The 18,481-nt window shown below is 43.7% G+C and overlaps 1 pseudogene; it reads right to left on the minus strand.

Moving 5' to 3' along the window:
• Positions 1–13,280: 13,280 nt before the first annotated feature.
• LOC118024585 lies at positions 13,281–14,080 on the minus strand (annotated as a pseudogene).
• Positions 14,081–18,481: the final 4,401 nt, after the last annotated feature.

The following is an 18,481-nucleotide window of genomic DNA, read 5'->3' on the forward strand; positions in this document are numbered from 1 at the left end:
GCCTCACAGTGAGAAACGCCTGGTGTCATGTGAGGCTTCTCAGCAAACTTCACTGATTTTCTCTGAAGGACAGCAACAGGAGGGTGGCAAGATTTAACCTATAAAATCAGGAACACAGGTATGGTGACTCTACCGTATCCACCCAGCCCTGCCCACTCGCCAGTTCCCCGTGCTACCCATCACCTGCTGGGCATGTCCCAGGAGCGCACTGAGGGACTCAGGTCCTGTGACTAACCCAGTCAATGGGCAGGCTGAGAAATCAAGATTGTCAGCCAGGGGAGAAAGAGGAAGAAGTACCAGCAACTTCCAGAAAAATGCCAGAAGTCATAAAATGGGAACAGAGCAGCCCTTATAGAGATTGAGGACAAAATTTCTCACGGGTAAACGTGGCTGGTATGTATCTTTCTGATCTCAGGAGGTCACCAGGTGCCTGGAGTAAAACAAGCATCTCATGAATTCTTGACGAATGAATGAATGATAAATGAATGAATGAATGAACTGAATAATTCCTTCATTTCAGCTACCAGTTCATAACTGGTGATAGTCACATGGTATTTTAGACCATGTAACTTGGGCATGGTGGCCTTCTTCATTAATCTTGTAAATGAAAAGCATGGTAGAGGACACTGTTGGGCATTAGAAGGGCACAGCTGGGGAGAGATTCGGAATCGGGCAGCCATGTGTCCCAGGAGGGGCACGTTCTAACCCAGGACTGGAAGGACCAGCAGCTGATAAAGGGATCCCTCGTGGAGGGATCTGGAGAACCACCCCAGCTGGGTCACCCAGCTGGCCAGTCTAGGCATGATGGACACTGCGACCCCAGACCAAAGACAGCGGGGTCGAGAACATGTGAGATCTGTTTGAAGCAACGAGGGGGGCACAGTCCTCTGACGGGACCAAAGAAACATGTTTCAGCATGAAGCTGATACTGAGAAGGGCCGACGATCTTTTTATCATATCACACTGTGCCTATTTTTAAATCACTGACATGGCAGGTGACATTCGAGGACACGTGGCTGTGGGCACGTGGTCCCGTCTCTCCAGCGTCTACCAGGTGCAACACGGATCCGGTAACAGCGGTTTGGATACAAGTGGTTGGAAATCTTAAGTCTGCTGAGATGCTCAGCGTGCATGGAAAAGTGCTTGGCTCCTGTCCATCGCTATGAAAAGCAGTCCGTTAAGGCGTGCGGCGCTCCCATCCACTTTCCTCTGCTACCTGTGGGCATGAGCTGCTCATTTGTTTGTTGTAGAGATCCTGAGTTTGGGCTCTGGGTCACTTCCAGCTGCCCTCTTTTGCAAACCACGCCATACTTCTGTCCGCACCACGATTTCCAATTACCGTGTGGATGCTTGTTGCCATTGGTTATCGTGAAATGTTACCGGTTTCATGGGGGCAATTAGTTAGGTCCCTTTGATATTTTCCATTCACAGATCGCCTTATAAATTTGGAAAAAATGTACACGCTGCGGTTTTTACCATGTTGCCCGAGGAAGTTTGCAGTCTTATTAACATGGTGCACCGTCATTTATGATTCTGAAGGAAAGCAAGGGGGTTTGGCACTTCACGAGGGACACTGATATTTTTGCAAGATGATGAAAACTTTCCACTCTGCCCAGATGCGGAGGCTGAGTCAGTGTCCCTGGCCCGCTCCCACTGTAGATTTGTCTCTGTTTGCTCGAAAAAGCAGTTTGTTTCTTATTCCAGCCCTCGGACGGGGCCACGGCCCGTGACAGACACTCTTTACCGACCGAGCTCCCTTCACTTGGACTGTAAGGACCGGGAGTTTGCTCATCAGTGGGCCTAGATGAAGGGGGGAAAGCCTACATTCTCAGCCTGGGAATGTCTGGTATTGTTGCGTGAGCGATAGCTGGCCTCCGAGACCTATGCACACTCAACCGGTATTTCCAAACTCCGGCCCCGCACCAGGTCCCTCCTGCAGACGTTAGCAAAGTGAGCCTGCTACGGACAAGTGGGACATGACTGCTTTCTTCGCACAGGCTCCAGGCCCCTCTTGGTGCAAGGGTGATCTTTCTGGCCACAGCTGTCGAGCTCGGCTCATCCGCCGATGCCAGGAACAGGCCGAGGGAGCTGTGGTTGAGCCCTGGGCGAGCCGTCTCCATCCTGCTTCTCCCAGGAGCAGAAACCGACCCACCATCCGGGTGCTCTGTTCCAAGCAGCAGAGCAAATTCTGGACCTGCTTTCTTACTTCTTTCACATTATTTTAGGAATCTTTCATCTCTATCTACATTGCATTTAGGGGATGCAGGAACATTTGAAAAGCAGGCCATCTATATATTATGGAATAACCCAACATCAGAGATTGGATGCTATATTATTATGTTATGTATATATGATTTTACTGCGTGTTTGTTTTATAAATGAATCTATTGAGAATCACAGGCATTAGACAAGTTATTTAAAATCACAATACTTATTAGCAGTAGGATAAAATTATAATTTTGTTTTCACTTAGTTCAGTGCTATTTTCACAAAAACCGCACAAACTGAATCACAAAAAAGTAGGACAAAAATGAATTAAATTGATAAGTACATTCAAGTTAGAATAAATTTCAAGCAACACTATTTCTGCAAGATATTATAACGGCTATTATGCTGTTATTCAATGTTCTATTGTCCAAAGAATTTGGACGACTCTTTAATAAAGTCAAAGGGTTTTGTTTCTCTAGGACTTCTCGATGAATCTTCAAGAGACAGAAACAGTGTGCGGAATTTTCTCGATTTATTTAGACTACTAAAATGCTTCTTGGAGCATTCTAAGGGACTGGCGTTCTGAAAAACAAACCCAAAAAATCATAATTAATTAATCTCAAAGTCTTGGTGAGATCATTCAAGATACAGACAGGAAAAAATAAAACTGAAAGGTACCCTACAAAGTTCAACATTGAGACGTTTCTAGCAGACCTCTTTCTGATATTCAAGAAAGCTTAGCTACTAAAACATTTTTAAGCATCTAAATATTCTAAGTACAAAACAACCCTGAGCAAAAAAAGGCAAAGACTCTCATGCCAACATGACGTTCTCAAAAGAAAAGAAAAAAATGCTTAATCTTATGCACTTTATACTTCTATATCTGAATCTATATCTGTATCATGTAATGACACACAAGGTCAAATGTATACAAATATTTAATCCACAGTTTAACACAGAGTGTGTCAATCCATATTCCATTATGTTAATTACTAAAATATAAAATCTGGCTCAGTGAAAAACACTCAGATTTTTACTAATTAAGGAAAATACCATAGTTTGGTTTCAGAACAAAGCAAAATATTCACAGAAGCAAAAGTTAACCGTGTTGTCTTTTGCTTCGCTCTCTACGACTTTTTATGATTTACTTGTCAGTAACCAGTCCGCAAGTTGGGGTGAGTTCTGTATCTCGCAGTGTTACTCGGAGAGCATGCAACACGGTGGGAAAGCACCTTATGACTTTGCTGCCATCGTGTGGATATGAGGTTCCTAAGTGTCAGAAAAAGGCACGGCTTGAAAGGAAGGTATGTTGAGTCTTTAGGCTTATTTCAGAACTTATCCTGGGGCCTACGGACTCCCTACCTGTCTCTACAGGACCCCAAGCCTCCTGAAAGTGTGGGTGAATTCTCTGTGTGCTCTCTTCTGGGAGCCCGACCTGTGGCTGGATCCCAGGACCCTGGGATCATGACTTGAGCTGAAGGCAGACGCTCAACCGACTGAGCCCCCCAGGCACCCCCAGACCTGTTAACCTTAAACTGCTTAGTGAATGCTCAAATTGCCGTGAGACCTGGTCTTCAAAACAGTGACCTTAGGTCATTTCAGAAGAAAGTCTATCATGTCCAGTAGTCACGAAAATCAAAAGCAGTACTTTGCAGTGTTCTGCAAGAGCTAAAATCATGTTTTCCTTCACTCACTCCTGAAACTGAAAAGTCAGATAACTAGGGAACCGCTCTCTCTAAACAAAACTGCAGTGCCTTCTGCCAAATAGCGAGCGTTGTCTACAAACTCATCGGAAGACTCATAAGAAGACCGGCCTCCAGTTCTGGTCTTTGTGCAGAGATCCTGATATTGGATCTACAAGATCCATGTAACATGACCGTGGCGGTTGCCTAAGGAGGCCCAGCTGCTGTCTGCCCGGTGAATGCTCGGGCAGGCGCTGAGCCCGGTGACAACAGGCACATGGCATCTGGCCACTGTTGACCCGCAAGGACAAGCCAGGCGGGAGGGCCGGTGGCTACAGATGGTGTCTCCTCCAGAACAAAGAGATTCCAGAATTCCCCGATGAAGCCTCCGCTAGTGTTCCCAGTTTGGTTGTTGTTTGACTTTTGTTTTAGCTTTGTAAGATTAGACACATACTAAATTTCAACACAACTTGACTAATTCGGGTTTCTGCTGAGCACACACTGCCAGGAGCAGATTCGGAAAATAGTGTCCACCCAAATCTCCATTTGTGAGGTGCGCTAAGGACTCAGCGGAGCCAGAAATGGCTGGTTTTCAGTGAGAAATGTTAGCACGGGCCTGTAAGTACAACTCCCAGGCTGCGCTGTTTCCCGACTACACGGCCTTCCCCCCGAAGACGTCCCACACATCCCACCCAGCTCTGCGCGGCACTGCCCAAGAGACCTTTCTGGGATGATGAAAATGCCCCGTGTCCACCCCACCCACCGTGGCCATGGCCACTGAGCCTTTGGAGTGTGCTTAGCGTGACAGAGGACTTGAACTTTTCGCTTTATGTACTCTTAATCAATTCAAATCTCAATAGTCACAACGTGGCCAGCGACTACTGTCCTGGACACCTTGCCCTAGAGACTCCATCGTGAAGGGAAACACTGTATGCAGTCCAATCAGTTGCTTGGAGATCTTCATGATTTACTGGGTACAGTTAACATGAAAGGGACTTCAACGTGGAGGCAGAATAAACAAGATGAACATCTTCCCTGAGGGAGTGGAGGGTGGCGTGCAGCCTTGTGTGAGGGTCCGAGCTCATGCACCCCCGCGCTTGGCGGACCAGCCGAGACGCCCATGCCGGAGCCGAGGGCCCAGCAGCTCTGTGAGGGGTACAGGGGCGAGACGGGGTCCTCCACCAGGCACGGGGGCTGCAGCCTGATCCGGGCAGTCCCGCCAACCTCATGGACACGGGGAGTGCAAATTCGGAACATCAGTGGCGAGTAAACACTGACGTGGCAGAAGCCATCCAGTGTGGGTGTCAAGGGGTTTTAGCGCAGAAAACTAAAGGCTGGAAGATGGTTCACTTTGTAGAAAACTAAACCCAGGGAGGCTTGTTATGGAAGCTGGCGTTCGTAGCAGGTGCCGCGGGAGATGAGAAGATACCCCAGACTTCTTTAATCCCTCTGTTCCTGCAGCAACTTTAAGGTTTCTGTTTGTCTCTCGGTGTTACTCTGAACGTGACATTGATGTTTTAAAATTTTTCCATAATTTTCTCATTGAACGTTATATCTCATGTATGCATGCATACATATATGTGAAAATGTGTTCAGCCGTGCCTCCTAGACAGATAAATATTTAGAAATTGGTTGGTAGCACAGACGGTCCAGTTTAAGACACCCAGTTGCAGAAACAAGAACGAAGGGAAGATATTACTGTTACTGCCTTAAATTCCATATGTGCAGAATATCAGGCTAATTTTCCATTGGAAAAAATATTTTGCTCTAAGTTGGCAATATTGCTTGTAGCAAACTTCAAAAGACATGTATAAAGTAGCACGAGTCTGAAGACCTAAGGAAATATAAAATGATTTTGAAATAAAAAGTATCTTGAACATGTAAAACATTTGACACATCATTTTGTCCTCTTCAGTACCATGCTTGCTACATTCACAAAACTTGGTTTTATTAGGTTCAACCCTGGAGTGATACCCAATGGTATTAACCAGTTCATTTGATAGTTTCAGGATTTGGCCTTGAGAAAAGTATCCAAAAGTTGGAAATCAGAGAGGGGCCGTCTGCCCAGGCTTTGCCTTTTGCTGTTGGAACCCGGAGGCTGTAAAGTTAGCAAATTTGTAGATTTTCTGCCCAGGACAGAATAGAACTAATGTTTAAGGTTTTCCTACCCTGTAGCACATTAAGAAGTTCTGAATCTAACCCATCGATCTTATTCAAATATATATATATTTTTTTTCAAAATGCTGATACATCCCCAGTTGCTAAAAATGTTCAGTGACCAGTTTTGCCATTAGTCATTCCTTCATTAATTAGTTGAATGTAGTTTTGACTTTACGAGAGCTACGTTTATTAACTTATGAAAATTACACTTTGGTGCAACAGTTGATCATATTTTAACACATTAATCAAACATGAACCAAATGGGGACAAGAGATTGACCTCTTATCAGACTGAAGTCAACCTTCTTGAATGTGGACCATTATGTATTCTCCTTCTTCTTCCCCGGGGACCTAGCTTAGAGTGTAGTGGGTACCATTACTTTCTATATTAATTCATAAAAATGCCATCCAATGCCTTCCTGATTTATGAGCTTAAGAGTCTGTGTGTTCCTACGGCTAAGAACTTAAGACAGCTCCATAACTTAGTTTGTTTATGATGGCAAGCAGGATACTTGACAGGATTCACGTGTTCTCAACATTAGGAGTTCACTGCTCATCCTCACATCAGTTCTACCAGAGGTCATCTCCACCTGTACAAAGTGAACCATCTTCCAAGGTCCAGCTCAAATATTAGCCCCTTTCAGGAAGTTCCCCACACACTTGCTAAGTGAGACTTATACTCGGTTTTCTGTGTTCCAGCTAGACCATACCTTCCTTAACGAAAAGGATCATATAATAAACGCTTTTATGGACTTCATGACACTCAGCACAGTGCCACGTCAGCTATCTGCAAACAGTGGTGGAGCAGAAAGAGCCAGAGTCCCAGCCCAGTCACCATGTCTGTTAGACTGCACGCTCCATCCATCACCTACACAGCGAAAGCCATCTGTGAGCCTCGTCATCAAGACTGTGGTGTGATATCATCAGAGGAAAATGAGTTCTGGAGTTGGAGCTGAGTCCCCATCCTGGCTCCTCTGTTCAACAATTGCTCCCTGATCATAAAACAGAAATGAAAAGAATCAATCTTTCATGTTACGAGAACTGAATTAGGTGACCCTGGTAAATCATCCACCTTGAGTGGCCAGTGCCTGGTAGGTTTTCAATAAGCGTTCGTTCCCCATTCACAAAACTTCTCCCAGTCCCTGTGACCATTGTCACACACATTGGAGTAAACCCAAAGTCAAAGGGAACAAGTAGAGTCCTGAAGAGCCGACGTCATACATTGAGCAGAAGTCAGAAAGGGGAGTCAACAGCCATCAGAAAGGATGAATACCTACCATTGACAACAGTGTGGATGGAACTGGAGGGTACTGTGCTGAGCGAAATAAGTCCATCAGAGAAAGACAATTATCATACGGTTTCACACATATGTGGAACATAAGAAGCAGCGCAGAGGATCGTAGGGGAAGGGAGGGAAAACTGAATGGGAAGGAATCACAGAGGGAGACAAAACCACGAGAGACTCTTAACTCTAGGAAAGAAACTGGGGGTTGTTGGTGGGGGAATGAGATAACTGGGTGATGTGATGAGCGCTGGGCATTATACGCAACTGATAAATTATTGAACTCTACATCTGAAACTAATGATGTACTATTATGTCGGCTAATTGAATTTAAATTTAAAAAAAAAAAGAAAGGGGAGTCTCCCACACTGAGCCTGTGATCACCAGGCGCAGGTAACCTCAGGAGCTCAGCAGTATAAACACAACGAGGAGTTATCCAAACACGTGGCTCTCCATCTCTTCTGAAGCTGCCTCTTCCGGCCCCTCCTTCCTTGTGGAACCTGCTCACCCCTACTCTGGGTGTACCAGCTGGCAGAGGAAGGCTGCCTCTTGGCCCATTGCTTTTCCTGCTCTTTACCCTTCTTTCTTGGATGATTTCATCAACCAGCTTTATTGCACCCACCTTCTTTGTGATGACGAATTCCTCCTGCTTCTCTCTCTCCCGGCCTTTAGAATCCTATACTTAAATTGCTGCTGAATGAGTACACTTACGTGTCCTGACATTCCCTGAAATTCAGCGTGTCCAAAGAGACACTCTTTACTTCATCTCTAACTTGGATTTTTCCTCCAATGTTCTCTATCTCAGTAGTTACAACGGAAGCTCCCCTAGTCCGTAAAGCTAGAGACCTGGTCATCAGGTGTTTGAGTGAGGATGATTTGCTACCTGCCGATGGGTGGGCAAGGTTGAGGTCTGAAGAGCCTCTCAGAGACCAGGGGAGGTGAGCAGCCACTTCACCAGATCTGGGCTGGAGAGAGGAAATGGACATGACCAGAGCCAGTGAGACGCAGAACCTGGAAAGAGAGAAGGCCAAAGTCTTTGGCACGTGCTCTTCTTCACCGAGCAAAGAGGTAACCTCTCCCTGTGGAATGTGATCTCATATCAGGAGGGAATTGCTCCATTATGGAGAGAATTCCTTCCACAGCTGCCTCCCTCAGCCATGCATTTCAGACAACCTGTCTATAGTCCCTTCTTGCTGTAGCACAGTTTTGCATACCCAGCGCAAAACGTCACAGTCAGTGACAACTCATTACCCTTTCCTGGTACATCAACCTGGGTCAGCTTCTTGCCCCATGAATCTACAGAGGGAGAAGTGGTTCTAAGTCTTCCCACGGCCTTGTGAGCAAAGTCCTTGGGTCATCCCAGTGTTGGACACCGCATTTCTAACTTCTCACAGTCGGTGTTGGGTTGTTTGAGGATTCTTTGGTAATGTTCGAAAATATGTTCCCAAAATGAGCAGAATTAAAGTTTGACATACATTGCTGAAAATGTTTCCAATTGGAGTCACCAAAGCAAATGTTTTTTGTCAAAAGCTTTTAATTCACAATGTGTGAAGGAGGAAATTCAATGGCATTTCCTCCTAAAACCATAGAAGATTTTAAACTCAGGGGCTGGTATTCCAGAGGCGCCCACGCCCTTGTCCCCAGTGGGTGTTTGCCTTGGGTGCTGAGGGAGGAAACCCACAGTTTACCGTGGGGCCACGTGGATCCCTCCCTGGGTCTCGCTCAGCGGTCCCTGACATCTCTTCGTGAACGTTCCTCAATCTCAGGATGAACTTAGTTGAGTGACCTTCTTGCCACGCTGCATTCATTAATCACAACGTGGGTCTGAGGAAACAGCACGTGGAAGACAGAAAGTATGTTGTGTTTCCAGTTTCCCTTGGAAACGAGCCCAGGAATGGACGCCTATCAGCTGCTACACGTTATCTGTTGAATAAGGCATTTCTCACACGACTCTGCCGCTGCTTGCTAAATTTAATCTGCAAGACTTTTGATTCCAGATTCTGTTGTGCTTTCCTTCTTTTTCATAATTATATCCATCCCTGTCTTTCACACAAAGTAACAAAGATAGTTCGAAGAGTTCACATTATGTGTCACTACGCCTAGATTTTTAAATACCTACCTGAATAGCAATATTGTTATTGCTATAAGTTACTGTTATTGCTTATGTTATATATAACATAAGATTGTTTTATCTCTGACGTAAAACTTCTAGAATTACTTCCAAGAGTCCAGCTTACAATAAACTGAATTTGAGATTATAACTGTGTTCTTTATGAAACTGTGCATACATTTCTTGATCTTGAAAGTTCTAGAGCAAAATTTTAAGGAAAAAAAAATGTCAAGACTGAAGTTCATCCAGCTGTTTCTGGATTCCTTTATGTTTGTAGAAGCTGACGGTAATCTTTTCTCATGAGAGAGTATGGATTGTTTCCAAAGCTTGAGAGGCAAGTTAATAACATTGCTGTAGGGTAATTAAGTTACTGAACCTTATAACTATTTACTTAGGATTAAAATCTCACTTCAGTACCACACAGAAATTAGGTTGCTCACTTTGGAGTCTTTTACGAGTGAGCTGAGTGCAGCCGAGGAAGAAGCCACATCCTGGAGCGTAACCAGGAGACGCCAGGACCATAACACAGTCGCGGGGGCTCCGGCTGGTTCTGCAGTAGCTTAGTTTGGGGTAAGGTCAGAATTCACAGCGAGACTCCAGCTGAGGCCCCAGCTGCTAAGTCAGCACCTCTGCATCTGTGTTTTTAGGTTTACCTCTCTGGAGTGGCAACATGGGAAAGTCTTCCTAAAGGAGACAAGAGAGCAACACCTTCATCGAAAGAAAAAATGAAATATTGCTTTTATGCCATCAATCTCTAGGGGAGGATAAAGAATAATGCTCTTGAAAACACGATTTGGTCTTGCTCAGACTTTTTAAGAGGTCAGGGCAATGGCACAGATCCTTTTTTAAAAATGGGCTCTGGCATCTCGGCAAATATGAGTCACGGCCCAGGTGTGGGACCATGGAAATGGTCTGACCCAGAGCAGTGAACTGCTTAGAAAGCTTTTCTGGTAATAGCAACTCAGGAGTGGAATGCACCCAGAAAGGGGAAATGCTAAACTCGGCCTAATCAAACACTGCTCTAATCCAAAGCTGAATATAATTTGGTCTTCCCAGACCCAAGAGGCCCATCAAGCTGATAAATCACCTACCATGGCCACAGTCAACCCAACAGAATATCTGTAAGTCATAAGACAAGAAATGAGGTACCGTCACGGATCATTAGGGCTTCCCACTTCATATAAAACAGCTGCAGATATCGGTTTGCATCATCTTCTTCTTCCAATGAGAGCACTTATATTTATAACTGGCGGAGGGAAAGGAACACCTGCAGTCAGCGACCTGGGTTCACATCCAACCTTGCCAATCTACTGGCTGTGCAACCTTGAACAAATCACATGTAATGAATCACATGGACAAGAAGAGGTGATACTGACAAGAAGAACCATAAACCCAGGATTTTGTGATGATTAAAAATATGCTTGGAAATACCTAGACATCTGTCCTCAAAACATAGATTCCCCACCTAATAGTTCTGTGTTTTTTTAACTCTTAAAGTAGCGTTAAAGGCATTGATTTGGTATGGTAAAAGGTCTGGTCACCCTTCCCAGTGTGTGATGGTTTTCCACACCACCACCAATTCTCAGACACCAGCTGGGTATCCTGCAGATGTTCTCTATTCTGACATCACCTGCCTGGATTTAGCATCAGACCCCACAGGTTAAGGGCTCCATCCAATAAGACTGCCTCTCCCCAACTTCAGGCGTCAATGTCAAGTGCAGGTGATCACCTGGGCTTCTGTAGATCCGAGATTCCAAAGACCCCTCCTTGGGTTTGGTTAATTTGCTAGAGCAGCTCACAGAACTCACTTTCTTCCCTAGATCACCAGTTTATTATGAAAGGATAGAACTCAGGAGCAGCCAGATGGGAGAGAAGCATAGGGCAAGTTCTGGGGAAGCTTCCATGTCCCATCAGAGCACACCAGTCTCCTCTCCCCACATCTCCATGTGCTCACTGACCCGGAATCTCTCTGGACCCTGTCTTTTTGGGGTTTTATGGGGATTTCATAACACAGGCATAACCAACTAAATCATTGACCATTGGTGATTGATTCCCCCTTCCCGGGACTGAGATCAGCAGAGGAGAAAAAAAGTTCCAACCTCTAAATCTGGTCAGTTTCCCTGGCAACCAGTCCCCATCCTTAGATGCTTTCCAAGCATCACTCCATTAACATAACAACAGACACCTTCATGCTCTCATCACTTAGGAAATTCCAAGGGTTTGAGGAGCTCTGTGCCAAGAATGGGGACCAAGGCCAATATTTTTACATATTTTAAATTATATGTTTCTTATTATAAATCACAATATCACATGTGGCCAATGCGATCACGTATGCGAAGTGCTTTGCACCCTGCCTGGTCCAAATTGAGAGTAAGTTCTTAATACATATTCATCAGACAATGAAGATACTCATAAGGAGAAGGAGAAAAGACCCCTTCCCAATGAAGTTTTATATAATTCCCAACAAAATTCCATCTTGATTCGTGACATATTGTATCATATTTTTAACTTTCATCTAAGCTGACTAAGCCTCAAAAGAGGATGACAGTGCTCACCTAAGAATATTGCTGCACAGAATAAATAAATAAAATCCCGAAAGTAAAGTATTCTTCTTCATATGTGACATGATTGTAGCCCAGAATAGCTGGTGTTATCATTACGACAGTTGCTATTACGGCAGAGGTAAAGCATGCTCAATGAAGACAAACCTTAAAATACAAATAACAACAACAACAAAAAAAAAACAGTAAGTACCAAACTAAACATCCCTCCCTCAGAAATAATCACAGCTACTATGTTCAGACTTATCAGACCTCTAAACCAGATTTGAATAAGATGTTCCCACTGGCAACTACCCACCCCACCACCAAAACAACCACCCCAAAACTTGTTAGAGCACCTGGATTTGGGTAGATTGATTGAAAAGTCATAATATACACAATGTACTAGTTATACCAGATACTGAAGCAAGATACGAAATAATCGTGAAAAAGAACCAAAGAAAAGTAAGGTGCGTGGAAAACATGCAGAATATTGAAAACTAAAATTTCACACAGATCAGCTAAGGTATGTTCCCCAGTCGCATGCCCCCCACACCCGCCCCGACACACAACCATGAAGCAGTGAAAAACTATGTCTACGTTAGTTTTATGCTGTGCGTAGCCAACTCCTGCAAATTTACAGGATTAAATTTCTGGAGGTCAGTGGTCTGAGCAAGGGTTAGCGAAGTCTCATTACAGCTCAGCTCGAAGACCAGAGTCTCATCATCCGATCAGACCTCATCAGCTCTCGAGCCCGAAGTCCAAAGTGTCACCATGGACTTACCACCTAAATCCAGACCCAGTGAGGCTCCTGGGTGCAGCCCATTATGTGTAGCTCCTGAGCCACAGCTGTTTTCCATCTGTGGACTAGATCTTAGAGCCGTGTGTCCCCAGTGCCCCACAGGCAGAAGACAATTGCTGGGGACGTCCTGGTTCAAGGAGGAGGATGGTAAAAAGGAGCTCGCTGGCCCATGGTCGTTCTGAAATCCAGCTGGGAACACAGGGGCTCTGGGGTAGGTTTCTCCCTGGCTCTCAGCTCTCTGGGCTATGTGTCCCACCTGCCAAGCCATCATTGCTTCTAGGCAGCACAATCTTACCACTGAGTGGTTTCACCAGTCTGCTTCCTGCTAGTAGAATGTAGGATTCCAGTAGCCTCCTGTCCTCCTGTCCCTTCTCTGTCCTTAGAGTCCAAGTTGCTGTGTTTGTGATGAAACAATTTTCTAAAGATCTTTGTGGGTTTTCCATGGATTATACCCCATTAGACAAGAGCCACATCCACAGATCTTTCCAAGATAATTCCAACTCCATCTCTGGCACCTGCTCAGGTCCTTAAGCCTCCTGAGAGGAACACACACTTCATCTCTTTCAAGAGACCTTTGTGGGTGTGGCCGATCACATGCTCAGGCTTTTCTTTTTTTTTTCCTTGTTTTGCTCTCACTGAGGTTTTATTAAATTGCTATAATTCTCCAGTGAACAAGTTCATCTATGTCAAATGAATTTCAAATCATGCATAAAAATCTAAGGAAATTGTTTGTGATGTTATCTTTATGTATGGGGCTAAGGATTCTAGGAACAATCCCAACAGCAACTCACTGGATGGTCCTTCTGCATATTACTCCATATCTTCTGTCTCATTTCAGACTCTCCTTTAGAATATGTCTTCCCCAGTTTCATTATCATTTTATCTACGTGGCTTTTTGTGGCTTGCAACAGAATTACTGTAGTGGGCCAAAGGTCATTAGGTTTGGAAAGATCCCAAACAAGAACAATAGAAAATGTCCATAAGGTACCACTCATGATTGGTATGCTGATTAAGTCCAATAAAGCGGTTCCTCCACCTAGTTCCCAAAAGTGAGCGGTATCTTTTGGTATATCACGCCCTTCTGCTCTTCTTCCGCATGTATGTTCCAAAGCTGAGGTTGGTTTTGGTGGCTCATCCTTGTTAAGACCCCTTAGAATAATAGTAGTCTTCCCCCATTTTTACTTCCAATGAAGAAAACAGATTTTTCTCCAATTTCAAGTCCATCACCTTCACTTCCAGTACTTCCACGTTTTTCCACTTTGGCTTTTGTGATTTCCCAGAGAGTTTCACTGGGCATTGTGACTCGACAACCCCAGCGTCATGGGCTCAACGTTTGGGACCAGCTTAAAATCAGGACGCCAGCGAGCTCCGAGACCTGCTGGATTGTGCGGGTGCTCAGGCTTTTCTTGATGCAAGCTTCCAGCAGTTAGTTCTCACAGTTAGGATCCTTTGACCTCTGGAGAGGCTGAGAACTTCCAGAATCACTCGGTTCTGGCTCCTTCCAACAACTTCTTCCTTCGATGCCTCACTCCCTCTTTCATCTCACTGTCGGCAGCAAGAAGAAACCAGGAAGCACCTTCTACATTCTGCTCTCGCAAATCTCCTTAGCTGCTCAACCAAGCCCACTGCTGACAAGTCCTTCTGCACACATCACTTCAGGATGCAATGCTGTCAAGGTCTCTGCCAGCACATAACAAGGACCCCCTTCCCTAGTTTCTGATCACACGAGCCTCACCTCCTTCTGAGCCATCACCTACATGTCCTCAAAGTCCAGATTCTGCCAAGAGCCCGCCCAACACATCATCGGCTTTCTGCAAGATGTTTCTCAAAATCCTTCCACCCTCTTGTCCACAGTGCATTTCCAGAAGGACTCACACAATTCTAGCCCCTCGCGTCCAGGTGCTTCTCTATTTATGACAAACTACACAAACTTCCTGCCTTAAAATAACACCAGTTTGTTATCTCACAGTTTCTGTAAGTGAGAAACCTAGACGCATAGTCAGGGAGTGACCTCGTGGGTCGACACGCAGCCCCGAGGCTCGATGCTGGAGAACACATGCTCCTTTGCAGCATGCATTCACAAAAACTGGCCAAAACTGGCCATTATTAGTTGACAGAGAAAATACCAACTTTCAAAAAGGAGAAACTTTACAAACACATCCTGAGATCACAAAATGATGAAGCTAGGATTTACTAACAAAAGCCAGACATACTGATCCTTCCATCTGAAAATTAAGAAACCCCAATTAAATCACCCTGCGTGAAAGGGGAAATACAAACTGTAAAAATGATAAAAATGAAAATACTACATATTGGAATATGTGGTATGAATATAGAGCAGTGGTCAGAGGAAATGATAAACACTTTTATCAACAGAAAGGAAAGTATAAAAATAAATGAATTAAAATCCCACGTCCAAAAAAAAACAAGAAGAAGAAGAAGAAGAGGTAACAAAGTAAACAAACAAACAAAAAAACAAGGCTCAAGGAGGAAATAACAAAAGCAAAAAGGCAGAAACTAATTAGAAGGAGAGTTTAAAAAAAACATTAATTAATAAATTAAATCATGTTTTTAAATTAACAAAACAGACAAACCAAAAGCCAACTTAATTAAGAGGGAAGGGAGAAATCAGACTTAAATAAGAAATGATATGTGGAAAATAACCTTTGAAAGAGCAGAATTTTCTTTAAAAATGAGGCTGTTTTGCAAATCTTTATACAAGTAAGTGTGAAAATCCCAACTAAATGGAAATTTACTAGAGAACTATAAATTACCAAAATGGCCCCATTAGATTTATAAACCAAAATGGACCCTTTAGAGTTATAAACAGAAAAATGTATTAAGGAACCGTCTCCAAAATAGCACACGTCCAAATGGCTTCTGAGGGGAATTCTAGCAAAACTTCCAGGACCAGGCGGTTGTGATGCTCTAAAAATAATCCCACAGCACTGGAAGAAAAGAAAAGACAACCTCCTAAATCCTTCTATGGAGAAGTATAACACTGATCTAACCAGAGAAGGACCCTGCAAAGGAGCAAAATTACAGACAAGTATCACCCCCGAATATCCAGGCACCATGTCTCTGCAAAACCTGAGAGAGCAGAATCCAACACCACATTCAGAAAATAATATGCCACAACCAAGTAGAATGTGCAATATTGATTCTATATTGGGAAATTCTTATATATCATACAATATATTAATCACTCTAGGGAAAGTATGAAATTATCTCAGTAGATGTTGAGAACACCCTTGTCAAAATTCAACCTCTACTCATGATTAAAAAAAAAAAAACCTCGCAAGAATAGAAGAATAAGAAATGAGGGATACATCCTTAACATGATAGAATATGCATACTGAAGCTGAAAAACCAGTTTATTTGGTGGGGAAAATTTAGAGGAATTTCCAGTAATATCAAGAACAAGGCAAGAAAATTCACTCTCCCTGTCACTACTCAATGCAATCAACAAGTGAAACCAAGAGCCTTCACAAACACAAGCAATACAAGTTAAGAACATATAATGATGGAGAAAATGCCATTTAAAATAGCAGGAAAGAGGCAGAAATACTTCAGAATAAAGTCAGCAAGAAAAGTGCAAAACCTATAAAAAGAAAATGTTTAAAAACTGTGCAAACTACTGAAAAACACAAAAGTATACTTGAACATATAAAAGGCACCCTCTATTTATTTTTTTATTTTTTATATTCTTTTTTTTTAAATTTTATTATGTTATGTTAGTCACCATACAATGCATCATTGAAAAGACACCCTTTTTAATTAGATAGGTTGAGCCAGCATTATAAAGATGTCATTCTCCCTAATTTGTAAATTAATTGGAATCTTAGTAAAATATTTTAATGCTGATATCAAAATTCATGAAACCAACATTCAAGAATAAGCAGGAAAACACTGAAAAGGGAAAACCCCAAGGGGAGCCAGCCTTCACGGATATCAACAGATCGCATGAAATCTCAGTAACTAAAACGGTGAAGTATTATTGAATAAACAAGTAGACCAGTGAAATAAAATAAACAGAATTAAACTCAACTGCATGTAGAAATGTTGTATATGAGCATCTCAATGGTAGCATCTCAATCATAGGGGAAAATGTGAACTCTTTATTGGTGCTGGGACAGCTGAGTAGCCATTAGAAAAAAAAAATTAAATGTCTCACACCATACAGAAGACAAAATCGGGCGCTTGGGGGGCTCGGTCAGTTAAGCATCTGCCTTCGGCTCAGGTCATGATCCCGGGGTCCTGGGATCGAGCCCCTCGTTGGGCTCCCTGCTCGGCGGGGAGTCTGCTTCTCCCTCTGCCCCTCCCCCACTCGTTCTCTCAATCTCTTTCTCTCTCTCTCTTTCCCTCTCTCAAATAAATAAATAAAATCTTTAAAAAAAAAAAAAAGAAGACACAATCCACATGGCTCGGGAATCCTAGTGCACAAATTGAAAGTACACAAGCATGAGGAGAAAACATCCGTGAATTCCTCTTGGTGTAGGGGAAGATTTCTTAATGGGACTCGAAACGCAGAGGCAATAAAAGACGAATAAAATAATAATTAAAATAAGAAGTTAAAATTTAAAAAAAATTCTTGAAGAGAAACACCATTGACAAGTGACGTATTGGATAATAGTCCATTGTATGAATAAACCAACTCTTCCTGGGCGCCTGGGTGGCTCAGTCGTTAAGCGTCTGCCTTCAGCTCAGGTCATGATCTCAGGGTCCTGGGATCGAGCCCGGCATCGGGCTCCCTGCTCAGTCCCTGCTTCTCCCTCTGCCTCTGTCACTCCCCCTGCCCGTGCTCTCTCCGCTCTCTCTCAAATAAATAAATAAAATCTTAAAACAAACAAACAAACAACTCTTCCTTATCCATTCATCCATCGATGGATTGGGCTGGTCCCGCCTCTTGGCTGTTGTGAATCGTGATGCTGTGAACATGTGTGTACAGTTATCTCTCTGAGATCCTCATTTCAATTCTTTTGGGTAAATACCCGGAGGTGAGACTGCGGGTTCCGTGTGGAACCTGAAATAGCCAAGCTCGTGGAGACGGAATAGAATGGGAGTTGGCGGGGTTGGGGGTGGGGAAGGGGAGGGGTTGCTCAGTGGGTATAAAGTTCCACTGATGCCAGACGATTAAACCCTGGAGACTGGCCACACAACCCAGCATTGTGCATGTAAACATGTGTTAATGGGCTTGATCCCATTTTCATTGTTTTTACAATTATAAGAAAGAAAGAAAGAAAGAAAGAATAAGGCAGTGATCAGCATGACAAATACGCCCCAGGGGGAGATCTAGGAGGACTTAAGGATGACCGTGGACAGTCACCAGGGGTCTCCTGTTGACCTCAAGGGGACAATTCCAGCGGGAAGCAGCCAGCTTAGACACCGGGGGCTCCAGGGAGGCTGGGATGGTGATGAGCACTGGGTGTTATATGCAACTAGTGAATCGTTGAACAGTACAGCAAAAACTAATGATTTACTGTATGTTGGTTAATTGAACATAATAAAAACAAAGAAGGATGGTAAGTAAGGGAAATTCTTAAGGGTGGTTGCTCCACAGAATGAACAGAAGAGTGAATAGTGAGAACAGGGAATAGTGAGAATAGGGAATAGGGAATAATTAGAATAGTCAATAGTGAGAATGGGGAATAGTGAGAATAGGGAAGAGTGAGAATAGGGAAGAGTGAGAATAGGGAAG

This window comes from Mirounga leonina, unplaced genomic scaffold (assembly GCF_011800145.1).
Source record: "Mirounga leonina isolate KUSES-001 unplaced genomic scaffold, KU_Mleo_1.0 Mir_199, whole genome shotgun sequence".
NCBI classification, from domain to species: Eukaryota; Metazoa; Chordata; class Mammalia; order Carnivora; family Phocidae; genus Mirounga; species Mirounga leonina.